Genomic DNA, 18,337 nt, shown 5'->3' on the forward strand with positions numbered 1-18,337 from the left:
ACTTACATAATGGCTTTGGACCAGTCGTTGTCAGTCTGTCCGTTCTCCCTGCTAACTCCTAACCAACTGGTCAAATCTGAGTTAAAGAGGTAGATCTCTCCAGAATTACCTGTTTTCTTAAGTGACATACAACTAGGGCTAGGTACTAGAGAGTAACCCTACCTGTACTCCCTGTAAAGCAAAAGCTGCAGTGTGAGCTCACCCTTTGTTAGTCACAGGAGAACTCGCATGGATGAGAGTGGCTTTTTCCCCTCAGGGTGGAAAAAGCTTCAGTCAAAATTCACACTCCATTAGACACTAGATAATCTGAGCATGAGGCTCAAATCCATAGGCCTCATTAATTCCTTTTCATTATTAAATTATTAACAGTTTCCCTGACAAAGCAGAACAAAGCAGCTGCCTTTGGACAGATATAGAAGAGTACAATTCATACTGAAAGTTGTGGAGGACATTCAGCTACTACATTTCTTAATAGTCTCAGTGCTTACATCTGAAAGTTTAGTACATTTCTATCATCAGAGTACCGAACTCAGGTTTCTGGGGTGAAGTAGAAACTGCTACAGATGTCCAAAGGAATCACATACAGTCTGTTTTCTGAGATCAGAGCCCAGCTAGAGTTGAGATCTGCAGGGACCTCAAGGACAGCAAGACGTGCTTCTGCCACAGCTTCAGTAGTTGAAGACTGAAAAAGGAAAATGTGGGCCAGTTCCAGAATGGGGCAAATGATCTAGTAACAATGGAAACAGGTGATGCTGTGATACTCAAAGGCAGCTTTGCCTCAGACTTACTGGCAGAGTGTCCTATGTCTATGTGCTTTGGATTCAAGGAGAACAACCAGGAATCGATGAGGATCAAGTCAGTGATTACATCAGAGAGCTCAATGCATAAACATCCATAGAATTGATTGAGCTGTGTCTAGGGGTGCTGAGGGAGCTGCCTGATGTCCCTGCTGGGCTTCTCTTTTCTTTGAAAGGTCATGGACACTAAGGGAAGTCCCCAGTGGCTGTAGAAAGGCAGATGTACCCATCCTGAAAAAAAGCCAAAGAGAAACCATTGGCTGGTCAGCCTCACTACAGCCCATGTGGCAATCCACGTCCTCCTGGGACACATATGTGGGCACAGCAAGGAATAGCCAGCATTCCTTTGCCAAGGCTGAATCATGACTCACCAACCTGTTCACCTTTTATAATAAAATGAGTGGATTTGTGGACGAGGAGAGAGCAGTAGATATCATTTACCTTAACTTTAGCAAGGCTTTTGGCACCATCTCCCACAGTCTTGTCTTCAAATTGGAACACTGTGGTGCGGACAGGTGGATAACCGCATGTGTCAAAAAGCTGGTCACGTAAAAGGGTGTGTTCTGTCTGGAGGCCAGTAGCAAGTGGAGTACTATGATGTTCTATCCTGAGACCTGCCCTGTTTAGTGTCATTATCCTAGAGATGACAGAATGCCCTCTCATAGAGTTTGCAGATAACAGCAAGTTATTGGGATCAGTCAAGGGTAGAGCTGCCATTCAGAAGTTCTTAAAGTGAAGGAATGGAATGACAGGAACTTTGTGAAATTCAAACAGGGCAGAAGGTACCTGGGACAGACTAACATCCTGCAGTGTGCTGAGGTGGGGAGCAGATCTGCAGAAGGGCATGGGGGTTCCAAGGGTGGTTGGGTAAACCCAAGCCAGTAGGCTCCAGGCAGTGGTGGTGGCCAGCAACACTTAGGGCTGTGCCAGCAGAATGGTCAGAAGATCAAAGGAAGTGATTACCATCCTCTGTTCAGTGCTTAGACCATTTCTGGAATATAGATCTTTACAAAACGTCTCTCCTCCATCCAGGAAGGAGGGTGGAGTTCAAAAACCCAAGCAGCAATTCCCACTGGAGCCAAGGACTATTAGAGTTGCTGCTCACATTGAAGGAAGCACATATTGTGTCCCCTCATGTCTTGCTTGCCAGTGGGCAGCAACTCTAAGACAGCCAAACCAGCTGGTGACAAGTAGAGTAGAGGCAACAATGCAGGAGATGGGGCAGGGGGCCCTTGTACTGAGAGGAAACTTGGGATGCAGCACTATCTGATTTACTCTAGGCAAGGGCAACAAAAATACCAGACTGAGTTCTGATTAGTGGAGAAGTAGTGTAGAAACTTTGCTGTTCCTTTGATACCTTTGTCCCACATCTAGCTGTTGTGAGTTGACGACACAGCTCACAAGCTCCCACTTCACTCAGAAAGGAACAGATCGTTCAAAGAAAATCAAGCACAGGAATCATGAATGAAGTCAGGTGTGAGGTGGCCTCACAGTGCCTCAGTTGGAAAGGATAAAAACGTATGAGTCTGCAAGGTAAGGTAGAAACACAAGGTCTGTGGGCATGCCATTAGTGTTTTAGGTGATAAACTAATTAAACATAGTAAAGTTGGGAGCGGTTCTAAGGTTGGTGATTTGCATTCCTTTTCACTTATGGTTTTGGGTTTGGCCCAATTTACTTAGGGATTCCCAGTAACTTCCAGGAGAGCTGGAGTAAGAAAATGTGAGTCAGTCCCAGAAGAAAAGTGTCCTTAGTGTTAATGTATAATTTCATAGTAGTCATGAGTTTGACTCAAAAGAGAAAGCGAAAGGTTGTGAGGCCTTTGTGTGGAACAAAGTGCTAAGTTTCTTTATGCAAGTGTCACTCTGGCTGGTGAAGACTTCATATGAACCAAATACTAAAAATCTCCCATCCACCTTGCCAGGGCAGAAGAATAAAGAATGCAGCACTGGCCTTGGAAGACCTAGGGAAGGCAGGGCCTAGAAAAATTTTCCTTAGACTTCTGAAGAACAAATCTGTGGTGAAAGACTCTCTGAAAACAAATGGCAGAAAGGATTCTTCTAATTTCTTCATTAAATATGAGTTTTGAATGGTAGGAAGTGCACGAAAGCAGTCATATGATTACTGCCACAAGAAAAAGGTACACAACTGATTTGTGTTAAAATCAGAATTCTGATCAGGTGACAAATTACTCAACGCCAGCATTTGCTATTGCAGTGGTAAGTGCTAATGGTTAGAACATGACCTATATTCCACACTGCCACTTCAACAGGTGACATAAGACCAAAAAAGCAAATATTTAAATGCCTTTTTAGTGTTATCCTTGTTACTTTTTTTTAAGTCTGATCAAATACTCATTACCTACTAAAGGGTTCTTAGAAATACACATTCCTGGTTAAACAGCACTAGTTCCTTCCATGCACTTAGGAGAATAACCAATCACTTGCAGCACCCTGTAGAAAATAACACAATCTAACATGGAAACCTGTAGCTAAAGACCTGTAAAAATGCTTCTCAACAGAGTAATGTCACAGATTTAAAAATAAGCAGTTTCTTGGAAAGAAAGCTTGAGAATTGTGCCTTTGAGGGCAATTGTAGTCATGGAACAGCAGTAATCATGTTTTACACAGCAAGATGTGTTTCCATGGAATAACTGATGTTCACCTGAAAGGCCAGTGTTGCCATTTTCACAAGTACAACACCTTTGTTTTTAAATGAAACATTTCAAAAATTCATGTCAACAAACGTTTTGGGGTTGTTGGTTGTTGGGTTTGTTTGTTGTTTTTTTTTTTGGGGGGGGGGGGTTAAGTGTTCTGATGAATGCCATATTCACCTTCACATCTGTTTGTAGTGCAAAATGACCCCTGCTAGTGCTGTAAAAGCAAATGGTTAAAGCAGTGTGGTTAAATTCATCCCATGGACTGAAGAGGGAAAGGCAGCATGGCTCTCCAGTGTTAACAGACTTTTCGCACATTCCAAAGAATTAACAGCAGCTCCAGCCCTGGTCTGTGCATCCCTACAAGGCTGTGGAAATTGTATCCACCTGCATCTCAACTTCAGTCTGGCCCATGTCTTAAATCTCAGGAGACAGTCCTACTTTGGTGGGTGGTTTTCTTTTTGCTCAATCTTCCTTTCTGTACTCAGTCTTCTTTAGGTAGACTACGAAGAACAGTACACATTTAATTTACCGGTTTTCTGATTTACGAAGTTGCTAGTGAGTGTATAGGATTTCTCAGTTCAGTCTGGAAAGAAAAAAAATACAGTGTTTTTATAATGACTTTTGGTTTTGCTGAGTAGGTGTGCAAGAAATTGAGGTCTCTGTGAGATTAAGAAAGGAAAGAACCATTTTCACGACAAATGTATCTTAGAAAAAGGAGAGAAGAAATAGAAATGTGACTTCAGAAACCTCTGGTTTAAAAGATCTGTTACGTAATATAGCAGTTGGAAACTCAAACTGTGCAAAATAGCTATGTTCATGCAATGCACAATTATTTGAACAACCAAGAGGTTTACTATGTTTTAGACGATCTCCATGCTGTTACTGGCAGCTTGGATATGTTCTTTAACATTCTGACTGTTTAAAAAAGAGAAGCAATAATGGAGCCACATTTTTTCAAAATCTCCAGGTTTAACTCAAAATGAAAGGCAAACCCCCAAACGTAATTGAATGCAGAACATTAAATTCCACTTCCATGTTTAGACAATGACATTCTCTTGCCCAACAACATTTGTTGTCCATTTACAACTAGAGCATTAAAAAAGAAATAGGATGTTGTGGTTCCTAATTAGAACATTTGTTTGAAAGAGTTGTCTTCAAGATAAATGCATGGATTTCTCTGTGTTCTTGCAGAAACAATTTTATAGCTGGAATAGATTTGTTGCTGACATCTCTGAAACCATGTTGACATTTTGTTGAAGTTGTACCGAGCCTTTTCCTGCAAACAATCCAGCAGAGAATCAAAAGAAACCGGATTATTTGGGGACTGAAACTGGGCAAGTTATATTGAGAAGCCACTGTTCTGGTTATTCTCTGTTCCAGAGAAAAACTACAATTAGTCTTCCTTTAGACTCAAACCAGGAGAATGTCTGAGACTTCAGCTCCCTTCACTCCATCAGTTGGAAGACTGGAAACTCTAGAAAAAAAAGAGCCCTTTAATTTTAGGTTTGAATTTTGTTTCTCTCTGTTTGATAGCTGCCTGCAAAGCAGTATTTGTGCCACAGCACTACAACCGCATTCATTCTCGAAATATTTTAGACAATGATCGAGGCTATTTATTTAATGGTACTATAATGTATAAGTGAGTCTATATTACTCATAGTGAATATATGCTTTGCTATGTTTTATCCTCATGTCAGTGTAACCCTATTATTATAAATCAAACTGAGGATTTGACAGACTACTTCAGTCACATCTTGCTCACAGTTCCCATTGTTCGCTGTAACATCCGCAGAGTGCCGTCTGTAAAGAGAACAAACCCCAACAGATTATTTTACTTCATTTAACAGCTGGAGGCATCCTGGTGTAACATCAAAGATCTTTTATCTTTTTTGTTTTTACTAATGAACTTACTATCTTATGCAATATCTCTGAAATTATGGTAAATTGTTAGAAATGTATTTAAAACTTAAAATTCGCTAATATGTAAGCTCTTCAAAAGGAACTCTGCAATCTTATCTGCAAAAACTAAGTACTCTACTTAAGAGGCACATTCCTTATCTGTTGCTTGAACTGAGAAAGGGTGGGAAACATTTCTCAGCATCACTCATTTAGAACATTTGCAGTTGGAGTCACACCTGATGGCTTTATACTGCTGAGTATAAGTTGTGGTGAAGTATATTTCATAATGAGACAAAAGAAAAGCAAACCTAAATGTAAGCCATTTTGACTGGTAATATATTCTTTCCTATCATTTCTTTCACATATCTATAAGCTATAATTGGAGCTCAGCTTGGAGGAAGTTTCCTGAAGACACCATTTTCTCAACATTTGCTTTAAATTACTCATTGAATAGTTTAGTTTTTTACTGCTTGTTTTAAAATTACTGACCTGTTTGTTTTACTGCGTCCCAAGGAAACACAAGCATGTACATGTAATAAAACTGTTATGATACTTGTTTTTGCACTTTGCATGCTAGATGACTAGGCAAGCAATTATGCTAATCTAGCAGCTCAATGCATTTATGACTTGTGCTGGAGTTAAAGCCACACCTGTCTGCCCTATCTCATAACAAGGAATGGGAGTTTAGGAACAGCAGTTCTTCTTAAATATGGGAAAACCTTCACAAGGAAGTTCATGCCTGGCAGACCCTTTCCACTCCAAACATCCAACTCCCCAAATATTTGATCTTTAGGATGTGTGATCTACAAGTCACTGGGAAGGACTCACTGCTGAGTCATGGAGAGTGTTTTGAATACAGCTATGACTGCTTTGCAGTCTTTGAGGTATCCAGGATCTTATTCTAAGAGTAGAATTTCAGGGAAATGTGACTAGAAAGAAGTTCAGTAGCGTCACGCCTCATGTAATTTCATGGGAAAATCCACTGTTCTGCCCTTTCTCAAAGGTCCTCATTTCTTGCGGGAAGAGAAAAAGGATCAGCAAAGATTTGGGAATCACGCTGCCAAGAAGAGCAAAGGTAATGATTGTCTTTTCTTTATATGCTGTATTTCTTTATATTCTGAAGACAGGCTGACAGAGCTGTTCAGCCCGGAGAAGAGAAGGCTCTAAGGAGACTTTATAGTGGCATTCCAGTACCTAAAGCGGCCCCACAAGAAAGTCGGGGAGGGACTCTCTATCAGGGATTGTAGTGATAGGGCAAGGGGTAATGGTTTTAAACTGAAAGAAAGTAGATTTAAATCAGATATAAGGAAGAAATTCTTCACTATGAGACACCGAAACAAGATGCCCAAGAGAAGATGTGGATGTCCCATCCCTGGAGACATTCAAGGCCCTGAGATGGATGGGGCCCTGGGCAGCCTGATCTAGTGGGAGATGTCCCTGCCCAGAGAAGGGAGTTGGAACTGGGTGGTTTTTAAGGTCTCTTCCAACTCAATCTGTTCTGTGATTCTACTGGTTCAGAGCAAACCCACTGAGGATGGGGCAAGTTTTAAGAGGGCTGGTGGACAGGTTACCTTGCCTCAGAGGAGGCAGGACAAGCATGGGGTCTGTAGGCATCTTCCATTACAAGCACCTTGGAGGTACAGTCTTGCCTTAATGCCCAGTTTCATCTGGATTGAATTCCACGTAAATCTGCCTGCTCAGTGCCTAGCACTGGCAGACACAGGTGCCTCTGTGCTCAGAGCCCTGCTCAGACCCTTGCAATAATTACTCAGAAGCTTTGGGGTGCCAGCCAATGCGAATCAGCAGGCACAGGGATTTAAGTGGAATTTAGGCCAGCAGAATCTGGGACTAAGATCAATACTCAGATTAATTGAAAGTATTATTCACCCCTCTCCCCATTTTGGATCAACAAGCGATCGGTCTTTTCTTTCTCCTAGAGTTCTGAGCATTTATGCAATTGGGAACAAATGGATCCCAGCCTCCTTTAGGCTTTTCACAATTAGTCCTACCAGCTGCCCTCAGAACTGCATGCCATCTAGCAGCCATGTTCAGAGCGCAGCGGAGTGGCTGTCAGCTGGCCAAGCCTGCACATGCTTTGGAGCTCATCTCTGGTTTCCCAGGGAACCTCTCCTGGGTCCTCTCGCAACGTTCCAAGACACCCAGGAGACATTTCATTACTGCCACTGTTCATGGCTTAGTACATCCCAAAGTAATCAGCACATCAAAGGGGCATTTGCATTTTTTATTCTTAAGTTTCTAAAGCAGTAAAATGAATTGCTGGCCATACAAAGCTGATTGTACTTATAGCAGTAAAACTCAAGAGCCTTGCTCTGAAGCCTTGAAACTGTCCCTTATTCATCTCACCTATGCTGCCAGTATGGGCTCGTGCCCGATACTGCTGATTTCCATCTTATTATGGTGACTGGCAGGCCACTATTCACCCGAGAACTACCCATGCTCCAATTTATCTATCCACTGCCACTCAGGACTTGTTATTCTTCAAAGATCCAGGTCTCTCTCACAGCCCATGCTCCTAATGTCATCCTGCAACCATAACAGCTTATGTCCTACCTTCTACCAGGAAGCTGAACTTTCTCCAGGGAGTCATTAATGTATACACAGTACCTTTACTCAAGAATAGGCTATTTATTTCTTTGAAGAAAAAGAAAGATTAAAAAAAAAGCATTGGATATTGGTTTAAATCTTCTTGGTAAGCTTTTCCTTCAAAACCAAATATTTACTAGAGAGCAAATACTTTTGGGAAAAGCAAAGGTTTAATTAGAATATTTTCAGTCAGTCTTCATATGCATTCATTCATCTGTCTCTAGAGACTCTGGGACCCCTGTCACAGATGTAGGCTTGATATGCGCCTTATCTTGTCTGCTCTACACACACTGGTCACAGATGTCTGAATACTACATTTTCCGTGGCAGGCTGAGGCTTTAATGCTTTCCCCCGGAGGAGAGATAAGAACCAGAACATGTGTAGAATGCATTACCTTTTCATTTGCAATCAGCGATGCGTAAAGTTTCCAAAAGTTGTCAACACTCTTGTGATATATTCTATCTCCATTAGAGAGAGTGGACAAGGATACATAGATGATTTTTTTGGTGAAGAACCTCTTTTACTGGCCCAGGACCATTCTCTATCACATCTGTCTCCTGTAGCGAAATACATGGCCTTATCGTTTTCTAGTCTTATTCTTCTTTCTTATCATTCATATTTAATATATTTCTACCTTCTGTTTTGTAGCTACTTACATTTTATTGATTCTCAGGAGCAGTTTACAAGTCAGTGATTTATTATCTTTCACTTCTATTTGTGCTGACAGAGAACATCCCTATTTTTCAACTTGAAATTTAGTGTGAGGTAAAAATATTTCTGGCTGAAAATGTGAGGTGCACATTTAAGCCATGCTAAATGTTATTACATGGTTTTTTAGAAAAAAAAGAGAAGAAAATTCATGGTTAAGAATGACACCCCATTTTCTGCTCATGAAATATTACAGCATAGACAGTATATTAGCCATCACTGTTCAGAGAGCTGTGCAATGTCTGACAAGAAAGGTCATCAAGGATTCAGGCCAGACTTTTGAAACTTAGGTGCCAGAAAGTGGGCATCCAAGATTTTTGACCCAGAGATGAATTAAAGATCCTCTGAGCTTAAAAATATGGTACAGAGGCACCCATGCACAGAAATAAAATTGTAATTTCACACAAGCTGCTAGATTACAACTCGGAATGTCCCCTACATGGGTTGTGGCACTGTATCATCTCCCAGGTGTAGGTGCTGAGGAGCATGGGCAAAGGGCAGAGGCAGGAGTGACATGAAGGAGACAGAAACTAGCCTCAGATGGCTGCTGCCATTTATCTCACTCTCTACAACTGCCTGAAAGGAGGTTGTGGTGACGTGGGGGTCAGCCTCTTCTCCCAGGTAACAGCAATAGGATGAGAGGGAATGGCCTCAAGCTGCACCGGGGGTGGCTCAGGTTGGATATTAGGAAGAATTTCTTCTCAGAAAGAGTGGTGAGGCACTGGTGCAGGCTGCTCAGGGAGATGGTGGAGTCACCGTCTCTAGAAGTGCTGAAGAACCGTGTGGATGTGGAACTGAGGGATGTGGTCAGTGGCATGGTGGGTGAGGGTTGGTGATTGGACTAGGTGATCTTAGAGGTCTTTTCCAACCTACATGATTCTATGATTCTGTTCTGCCCTTTGTTCCTCTCTGCTCTGTACGTGAGGTTTTTGGGGACAGGACAGGAAAAAAATTACCTTGTCGCTGAATAGCTGAATTGACACAACAAGATAGACTTTTGGGCTGCATCTCCAATCAGCCTGGGAGCTGCAGGCTGCTACCTTCTTACTAAAGAGCATTTTACTGGGAGCAGCAGTCTTACAGGATCAGCTGTTGGTTTCAGTGTGAACAGCTTGCACGGGATTTACTTACCACATCCATTTTCTGCTGTCAAAGAAAAGGACAGAGCACAGATTGGAGCTCAAAGCGAGGGAAGGATGCTTTCAAAGAGGAGCTTTTAGCCTTGGCACTGCTCGAGGCAGTTTGGGGGCTGTGGGGAGGGGGTGTTGATGTGCAGGACAGGCTGCCAGTCTCTTCTGTTTTTCCAGGGTTTTGGAAAGGATGGGCGTAGACCTAACAGCATCCCCATTGTGTTTCGAAAGACTTTTAATAATGGGACTGAAATATGATCCTGTGATGTACAGCTGCTTGTGGCATGCCTCCTACCAGGACCTCAGGCCTGGGCTCACTGCAGTAGGCCTGTGGTCTTCGTAGGTACTCCAAACCCATGCACGTCACGCTACTTGAATTTTCCTCAGCCTCTCTTGCATGCTCCTCCTTGGCTGCAGGCTCTCTCTGTCTCTGCACCAGAGGAAGTGGGACTTCGTGTAGAAATCCTATGATCCAGGTCCACAGCTGATGCCCTCGGGCTGCTCAGTAGCTTAGGAAAAATCCTTCCCTGAGCTCCAGGCTGGATGCTGCAGGCTTGCTTGCTCACCTTGCCAGTGGCAGAAACAAGGAGGCAGGTTTGGGGAGTATTCCTAAACAGATCCACCACACTTTTCTCTGTTTAAGTGGAACTTCCTACTGCCAGGGTCAGAGACACAATAGTAGGCATTTCTTGTGATCGTAGGCCTGGCAAGGGAAATATATCCTTCTAGCAAAAACAAACAAACCAAACCTCACCATCAAGAAGCAGCTATACATATTTCCCTGTTTGAATTCTCTCACCACTTGGTAGTGCTCGTTAGAGTTAAATCTAAGGCATGCTGAGCACATGGGGTGGATGGACGCCCTGTCCCTGGATACACTCAAGGTCAGGCTGGACAGGGCTCTGAGCAACCTGATGTAGCTGTAGGTGTCCCTGTTCATTGCAGGGGAGTTGGGCTGGATGACCTTTAAAGGTCTGTTCCACGTCAAACAGTTCTATGATTCCTCTCACATTGCTCCATGAAGGGCTCTTCTCAGTCCTTTCTCCAGCTGGTCCTCTCTCTGCTCTTCCTTCCTATCAAGTTCTCCTGTGCCTCTGTAAATCTCTCTAAGTCCTTTGAGCTTTGCAGTATCTAAGTTCCCAGGTTAATACCTAATCTCTTTGTCTTCCTTCTAGTGAAAGTCTCCTCTTCCAAACGTCCTCCTTGCAAACCAGCTTTGCAGGGCTGGTTTTCCTCCCTCTCACTGCGTTGTCATCCAGTTTCATGGCTGCTTCAAAGGAAACAAATCTACGGGTGGATGAATTGTCACTGCACCTGACCCAGAAATCTTAAAATACTTTGCCACTGTAAATAGGACCCAAGTACCCACTTGTTCAGGCCTTCTTGGACAGCAGGAAAATGTGGATTTTTCAGCTAGATGGGGGAAAAAAAAAAGAGAAGACTCCTTAGTACACCTGAAGAGGGAAAAAAAGTAGAAGAAAACAAATTAAAGGCACTGCTGCTCTGTTGTTGTATGAGGTCACAATTCACTCTGCATGTGGATAAAAGACAACACAGCTTCCTACTTCCCATTCCTGTTCTGTGCTGCCAGGTTAATTGTTGTCATTGTATTCCCCACAAGAGAAGCTTTGGCAGTGGTGCCAAATAAACCAGATTAGTGTTCAGGGGCATTTGCTGGAAGTGATGCCAAATCCATTCTTGATCCTAATTATATGAAATATGCTCCAATAATTTTCCACAAGGTGAATAAAAATAATGCCAGAACTGCCGCTTTCACTAAAGCTCAATTAGGAGGCATTCACTAATCCCAAGGCATGTCATAGCCTCTTCTGTCCAATTATACTCCCCTTTTTATAAATTGATGTTTACCTAGAGAAGATGAGTATCCTAATTCCTGGCACCAAAATGAGAGTGATATCGGGAGAGAGAGAAAAACGTAGACAAGACCTGGCCCGTATCCCAAAGTTAGGCAAGCTGACCTTTGGCTTCAGTTTCCACTGAAAAGCTGTTGTTTCCACAGAAAAGTTTCAAGCGGTAAAGATATGAGATATGCACTTGAATATAACTCATTCCCAAATCTAGAAGAGGAAAGAAAAAGACACTGAGAAAATGATATCAGATTAAACCAATTATGTATGCTTTGCTGGTCATGGAACATTTCCCGTAGTGTACAATACTATGTTCTGCAATGAATTTCTGCTTTCATAATGACTGATTTGCAGCAACTGGCAAATAAAGAAATATGTTTCAATCATTCACTATGAGCAGTTGCAAATGTGGAGTTTTGTTTAAACTACTGAAACTTCATTGTAAAATTGAGGAGTGTTCTGCTACCATGTAAGTATAATGAAATGTGCTTTGATTGCATATGAAAAAAATCCTTTACAGCTGGAGCTGGAAGAGGATGGACAAACACGTTTAGCAAAATGCTGTAATAACAAGTTATGTTGATGGTCTGTAGTTGGCATATAGAATGGTGTTATCTTGCAGGATGCTCAAAGTGCAGAGCAGTTTTTTTCCCTTCACAATAAAACTTCAGCTTTCTCAGTTTTAAGAAGATGTGACTTTTCCCTTCTTTCTTCATGCCTTTGCTTTTGGGGAAAGTCTCACAAATAGCACAGTTAATATTTGGGAAATGGGCCTGACTTCATTTACCCTCTTTCCCATTTTTGAAGTTTCTTCCACCTCTGGAACTTCTGGGGAGACCAGATTTATTGGTTGTTTGACACGTTGGCTAGCCCGCAGTCTAAACTTCAGGCTCATGTAATGGTTAGTATGTGACAGAGCGAAACCTGACACTTAAAGACAACAGTAAAATTGTTCCGATGAGTTAGTGGGTTCATGGTGAGAGCATTCATATCCTCATGGAGCTCTCTTCAGTGCCAGGATTGATCTGCTCTAAACTTCAGCTGCTGGTCACAGCGCTATCTCCATAGCTCCATCCTCCCCAGGGAGAAAACAGAGTGTATTTTGATTAAGGAAGAAAGAGATCCACTCCCATCTCCTCTCCATGTATGCTGGGTTCCGGTGCGCTTGCCCAGCCCCACCACTCCGGCAGGATTTGGGAAGCAGATGACACACAATAGGTTGCACTCGTTTGAGCTGATGCGCTCGTACAGGCTATTGTTTTTCCCTTGGCAAAAGTCCCAAAGAGATTTCTATCGGTGTTGCCTATTACAAGTAGAGAGAGGAGATGGTTGCTTCCCTGCTGTGAGACTGGTCCCTAAAAACCAACATGAGAGGCATAGCCTTGTAAGTGCACTGCAGAGGTTTACAGCTCTGGTGTCTCCTAATGTTAAAAGTGCTAGAGCTTTCTGGGTTGCTACTGTTGAATGGTGTGCTGTGTGTTGTTCCGCTGACCTCCCAGCACAAACCAGTACCCTATTTCCAGGAGCCAGAGGACAGTATAGCTTCCAGCAACTAGGGAAAGATGAAGAGGTGATAATAGAGAGTTTAAAAGGTCTCCTGGGGTAAGCCTGAAGGAGATGCACAGGAAAGCGTGAGCATGCGGGAAGGGTCTGGACTGGCTCTGTATCAAGGGATGCAGCTCCTACAGCAGATGTGCCTTGAACTGTCTGTTTGCCTTCCTTGCCACAGGTGGATGCCCAGGGACTCTTAAGTAGAGCAGCAACAGTCTGAGAACAGTCATGTTTCAGCAAGGGCTGAGGCTTGAGGATCATTTTTGTTCAGTTGGTTTTTAATCAACTGTTTTAGAACCACATAAAATCTAGCTGTGTCTCTGTGTTTCCTCAGATTTCTCACGAAATGATAACTGGAATGTGGGAGATGGGGGATATTTATAATCTATGGGCAAAGCCTGAGGAATCAATACTGGCTCTTGAGGGAAACACGGGTTTCAGGGAGGAAGCTGGGAGAGAGAGGATTTGGGGAGAGGCTGTGGGATCCACGGGCTGTACCTCACTTCTGTTCAGGCGTTTGTGACACCTGGATATTCACTGCTGCAACCCCTGATTTAGAGTAAGACACTTCATGTCCAAGACAGGTACATTCCTACTTGCGATCCCAGCCCCTGGTTTAGCATACAGAAAAAAGGCCAGTGATGGAAAACAGGTCTGTGGCAATCCAGCCTCGAGGATAGGTCCATGGCAACCTAGCAGCAAGCATCCACCCAGGCTGCATGCACTGAGAAATGCTCACCATGGGTTAAATCTTGCATCCCTTCAATATTCTTCTTATTGAGTTAGTGGTAAGAAAGCTGTTCCTGGGATCTGAAATACATACATGCATAAAAGGCAGTATCAATATGCAGTGTGATGATATTAGTGGAGCTGGCCAAGCAACGTTGTTTGTGTGCCTCTGCAATCTGCATGATGCAACTTGCCCGTGTTAAACTCCCTGCAGGCTATGCTAGAATCGGGGCAAGAAAATGTATGCAAAGCATGAGGCAAAGCAGTTGCAGTAAGCATGTCTTCCACTGGAGCAAACACAGGTGATTAATAGGGCTGTAAAATGACCTGGAACAAGCTGGCTGCTGTCTCTTCCCAGTGCCAGGAATGAACACTTTCTAGATGTTGAGATGAAGTGTATATGTCAATTAATTATCCGTTTTTTTTTTTTCTTTTTTTCAGCTAATTGTAACTATGACATACCTTTCCCTAAAGAAATTATTGCACAATACAACCGGAGCTCAAACTGGATGTGTCACTGCTGGGAGCATACCTGACTGCGTTTGCAATTTCTACTAAGCAAGTGTCCCACGCTTCTTCAGGTAATGAACAAAAGGGATAATCTGAGATAGGCATTTGTTCCCAGACCTCACTGATTGGCACTCAGCTTTGTTCTTGTTTTGTCAGGTTTGCTTAGTGTGGTGCTGATGGTTTTGTTAGCCAGTGACCTCAGTGAAGCTTGAAGCAACCTGGATGTTTGCATGGGCTGTGCATTTTCATTGTGATGGGAACTAATTGAGGCTGTCTTTGCAGAGACTTTGGTGGTCACTGGTTGTGATTAACATACTCCTAATGAGCAGCTCTTGCAGTCCCATTAGAGATATTGCCTGTCAAGTGTAAGCCTCTTTTTCAGATTGCCATCACCGTGTTCATTTTTCCATCCAGAAAACAGCACTCTGTTTCTTCAACAGATGAAGCCTCAGATCGGCTCTTTTATCTTATAAATGCATCGCGATTCATCTCTGTAAGAACACTTCCTCCCTGAAACATTTTGAGCTGCAAATGTACTCCATGGGACAAAAATCACGCTCTCCTATCGTGCTACATCCTGGAAATGTGCAGTGCTAGAATTCAGATTTCTGTTTACCTGGGCACCCATCTAGAGAGTGGGAGCAAACAACTAATAGTCCAACATTTCCTGCAGGACACCTGCTGGAAATAACATTTGCCTTCACACTCCTTCATAATAAACATCAAAAATTGTTGGAAGAAAATTAAAGCCTGGAGCACTCTTGGTTTGGTTGTTGCTGTTTCAAACTATTTTTGAACCTCTGCTAACCTTGGAAGACTTCTCAGAGGAACAATTGCTTAAATTAGAATATCTATTTCACATGAAATATTGGGAAAGGAGAGGAAGGGTTATATTAGTTATTTCATTAGTGCTCACTCCTAGGGTCTGTATTCCAGCCCGCAGCAGAAATGTCAAGAGGAGCAGCTGCTGCAGCACACAAGCCAGCAGAATATTTCCATCTCTGAGCAAGATGAGGGGGGGATGGAGGAAGCTGAGCAACTTGCATAAGGCACAAGCATTACAAAGCAGCAACGAAGGGTTGTAAGTCAGCAGAGATTGAGCTGAGTCCTCTATCTGTCCATTTCCAGAGATTTAGCACTGTTTTATTTGGGAAATGTGCAGACCTCTGACAGTGCCAATGCTTTAGGGTTTAGAGTGGTCCCAGAAGCATATGCTGCCCACCTCAGCCCCATTTAATGCAAGTCACTGGCTTGACTTTTTCTTGAGCGAGAATTGCAACTGCTTTCTCTTCACTGGATGCCAAACGAGCAAACTTTTCACCCTACTATGCTGCTCAGTGCTACCAAACAACTCCCACCAGCACGAAAGTAGAGCAAACTAACAGCAAAGAGCAAGGACAACAGTCTTCTTTGCGGCATTTCTTAGCTTTGGTCTCATAGCCTTTCCCTATCTAGGTGAGCCACAAGCAGTGTTATTAGGATTTATTCTTCTGTCATATATTTCTGTGGCTGCATGAAGACAGAATCCAGATCTTCCTGGGAACTGTTTCGCCTTGTATTTCTTCAAATATTGCTTAACAGTAACACATTGTACTCGTAAAGTATGTGAAAGGGCTGGGTTGTTGCTATGCCTTGTTAGTCAATGTCAGCGTGTTGGACCGGTGTCTCACTGTAAAGCTGTCGTGGTAAAATGCCTGGTTTTGGAAAAAAATACTAAGAAGAAAAGCACTCGCACTTAAAAAGGCATGCAAAATACATAGCAAATTGTTGTGCATGCTCACTGTCAGTACATACTTTGTTCCATTCCACGGTCATTCCTCCAGACTTGTAGAATTCATTAATAAAACACCTCAATGGTGGAAAAAGCAGGATAGTATGTGGCTCTGGGTATTTTCACATGTGACTGAGCTGCTGCTTTTTGACAAGCCTAGTCATGGATGCATGTCTTCTTATGGCCAGCTTAAGAGTTAACCACCTATAGCTCCCTGCTATTCCCCACATCTCTGTCCAGCCTCATCTGCCTGTTGGGCAGATTTGTCTGAGCATTTCCTACCCCCATAGGGCCATTCAGTGTAGCTAGTCCCTTTTTGAGGGAAGAGGTTGGCAAACATTTGCCCAAGCAGCCTGGTCTCAAGGAGAGAGGCTGCAGCAGATCTGAGGCAGCTGATTCTTTCCTTCCCTTCCACCATGGTAGGAAGAGGTTGTGCGGATGCAGTCTTACTGAGCACCTGGACCATGGCAGCTGTGAAGCAGAGCATCAGCAAAGAGACATAGCTGCTAAAACAGCATGCACGGCCATTTACCACAGCCCAGGCTAGTTCATGGTGACTTGCTCAAAGTCAGATGATCTTGCTTATTGTTTTTTATTTCCTATGAGATCTTGAAGTACTTTCTAGGTACATTGACCCCTATCTATTCTGTCCTTCTGGAGCTGCCAGGAGGCCAGCATTACCCATTCTATCATGCAAGAGCAACATCTAGTAGAAACTCTTCAATTTAAAGAGGGAATTTGCTTGGACTAAGAATTTCTTATCACGATTCAGGCTTGCTGTGCCATATCCAGCATTACAGCAAGTCTTCATTGCAGCATGTTGCTATTGCTCTGTGTAAAGTCCTGGTGATTCATCATCGGGTGAATGTAGAAATGCTTTTATTTTTTATCTAAATAGGGGATAGTTGTGACATATCATCTCTGACCAATAAATGAATTACTTTAAGTTCAGTATGAGTATAGAACAGGGAGGAACAACCGGGTCCTTCGAGTGTGGTTCCACTCAGTTTCAGGCAATCAAGTGGCAGACGTTTATGGGCCAGGAAGGTCTATAGGGCATTCATTTTCCCTGCCCATTATCTGTCTTTTGTATAGATTAAATTGCATTTCTGTAACATGACCACCTAAACATATATAAAGGCTTGGAGATGACAATCAGCCTGATTTCTTCATAATGCTTGTCCTAGCGTTTGCTCCTGCAGTGGAGAAAATTAATCTTTCCTATTAGTATTGTCTATTAAAGCTAGAGTTCAGATCAGTCCATTTGCAGTGCTTATTAAATAAGGACCCCTGCTGGTCTTTATTAGATAAATGAAGGACCAGAGTGAAGTTCCTTGTTACTTAAATGAAACACCATGTTTAGCAAAGCTGTTAAATCACAGCTGAAGGCAGACATCTTGATGAATAAATCAGCATTCATGAATAAATAATTGACAAGAGTGCTAAAATCGGATTCTCGTCTTCATGCTTTCTCTGTCCTTGGCCAAAAATTGAGACAGCATGTGTCAGCTGTAACGGTGGCCCTTCTGGCGGAGCCACATAAGGTCAGGTTTCCAAAGGTGTAGATGGGATTCTAGTAGGACCAACAGAAGCATCTCAGTCTGTGAGGGGCTCCGGCGCCTTTGGTTTCAATGGCTCTGATGAGTTAGGGAGCTGGAATGAGCTGTACATTTTCCGTAGGACATCCAAGAACATGAATCAGCACTGCTGTGGGACACATTCACACTTTGATCTGATGGTTAAAGGCTCAGCATCCCATTACCATTGCTAGGTGGCTGCCTTCCCCTGTAATCGTGCTGGTTATTCACACCAGTGGAGCTTCACCAGCCAGCCACTTCCCCAGACAATAATTTCCCACTTTGCATTATGAACCCCGAGAAGGTTATGAGTCTGGCAGTATGTTGTGTACAAGTAAATGAAAAGTTTTAAAAAGGACGCTTGTTGAGGACTCTTTGTGGTTTAGGGAGCGTGGTGTCTGTGCCCTGAGAGAGGGGAGGAATGACTTCCAGTGCTAACCTCTCACTGAGCTGACTCTGGGTTTTTGCCTCCTGCCTAAGAGCTGCCTGGGACCTGTAAGAACCATTCCAGAATGCTATCTTATTTTGCTAAATAT

At 43.0% G+C, this 18,337-nt stretch overlaps 2 long non-coding RNA genes across 2 annotated transcripts; one reads left to right on the forward strand and one right to left on the reverse strand.

Annotated features, from left to right (window-relative positions):
- Positions 5,177–7,448, reverse strand: LOC110395148. Its single transcript, XR_002436193.1, has 3 exons — positions 7,363–7,448; positions 5,843–5,854; positions 5,177–5,254 (listed from the first exon to the last, which is right to left on the reverse strand). It is a non-coding gene; the product is annotated as an uncharacterized LOC110395148 (long non-coding RNA).
- LOC110395147 lies at positions 5,252–16,697 on the forward strand. Its single transcript, XR_002436192.1, has 3 exons — positions 5,252–6,428; positions 14,385–14,524; positions 14,610–16,697. It is a non-coding gene; the product is annotated as an uncharacterized LOC110395147 (long non-coding RNA).

This window comes from Numida meleagris, chromosome 2 (assembly GCF_002078875.1).
Source record: "Numida meleagris isolate 19003 breed g44 Domestic line chromosome 2, NumMel1.0, whole genome shotgun sequence".
Lineage (NCBI taxonomy): Eukaryota > Metazoa > Chordata > Aves > Galliformes > Numididae > Numida > Numida meleagris.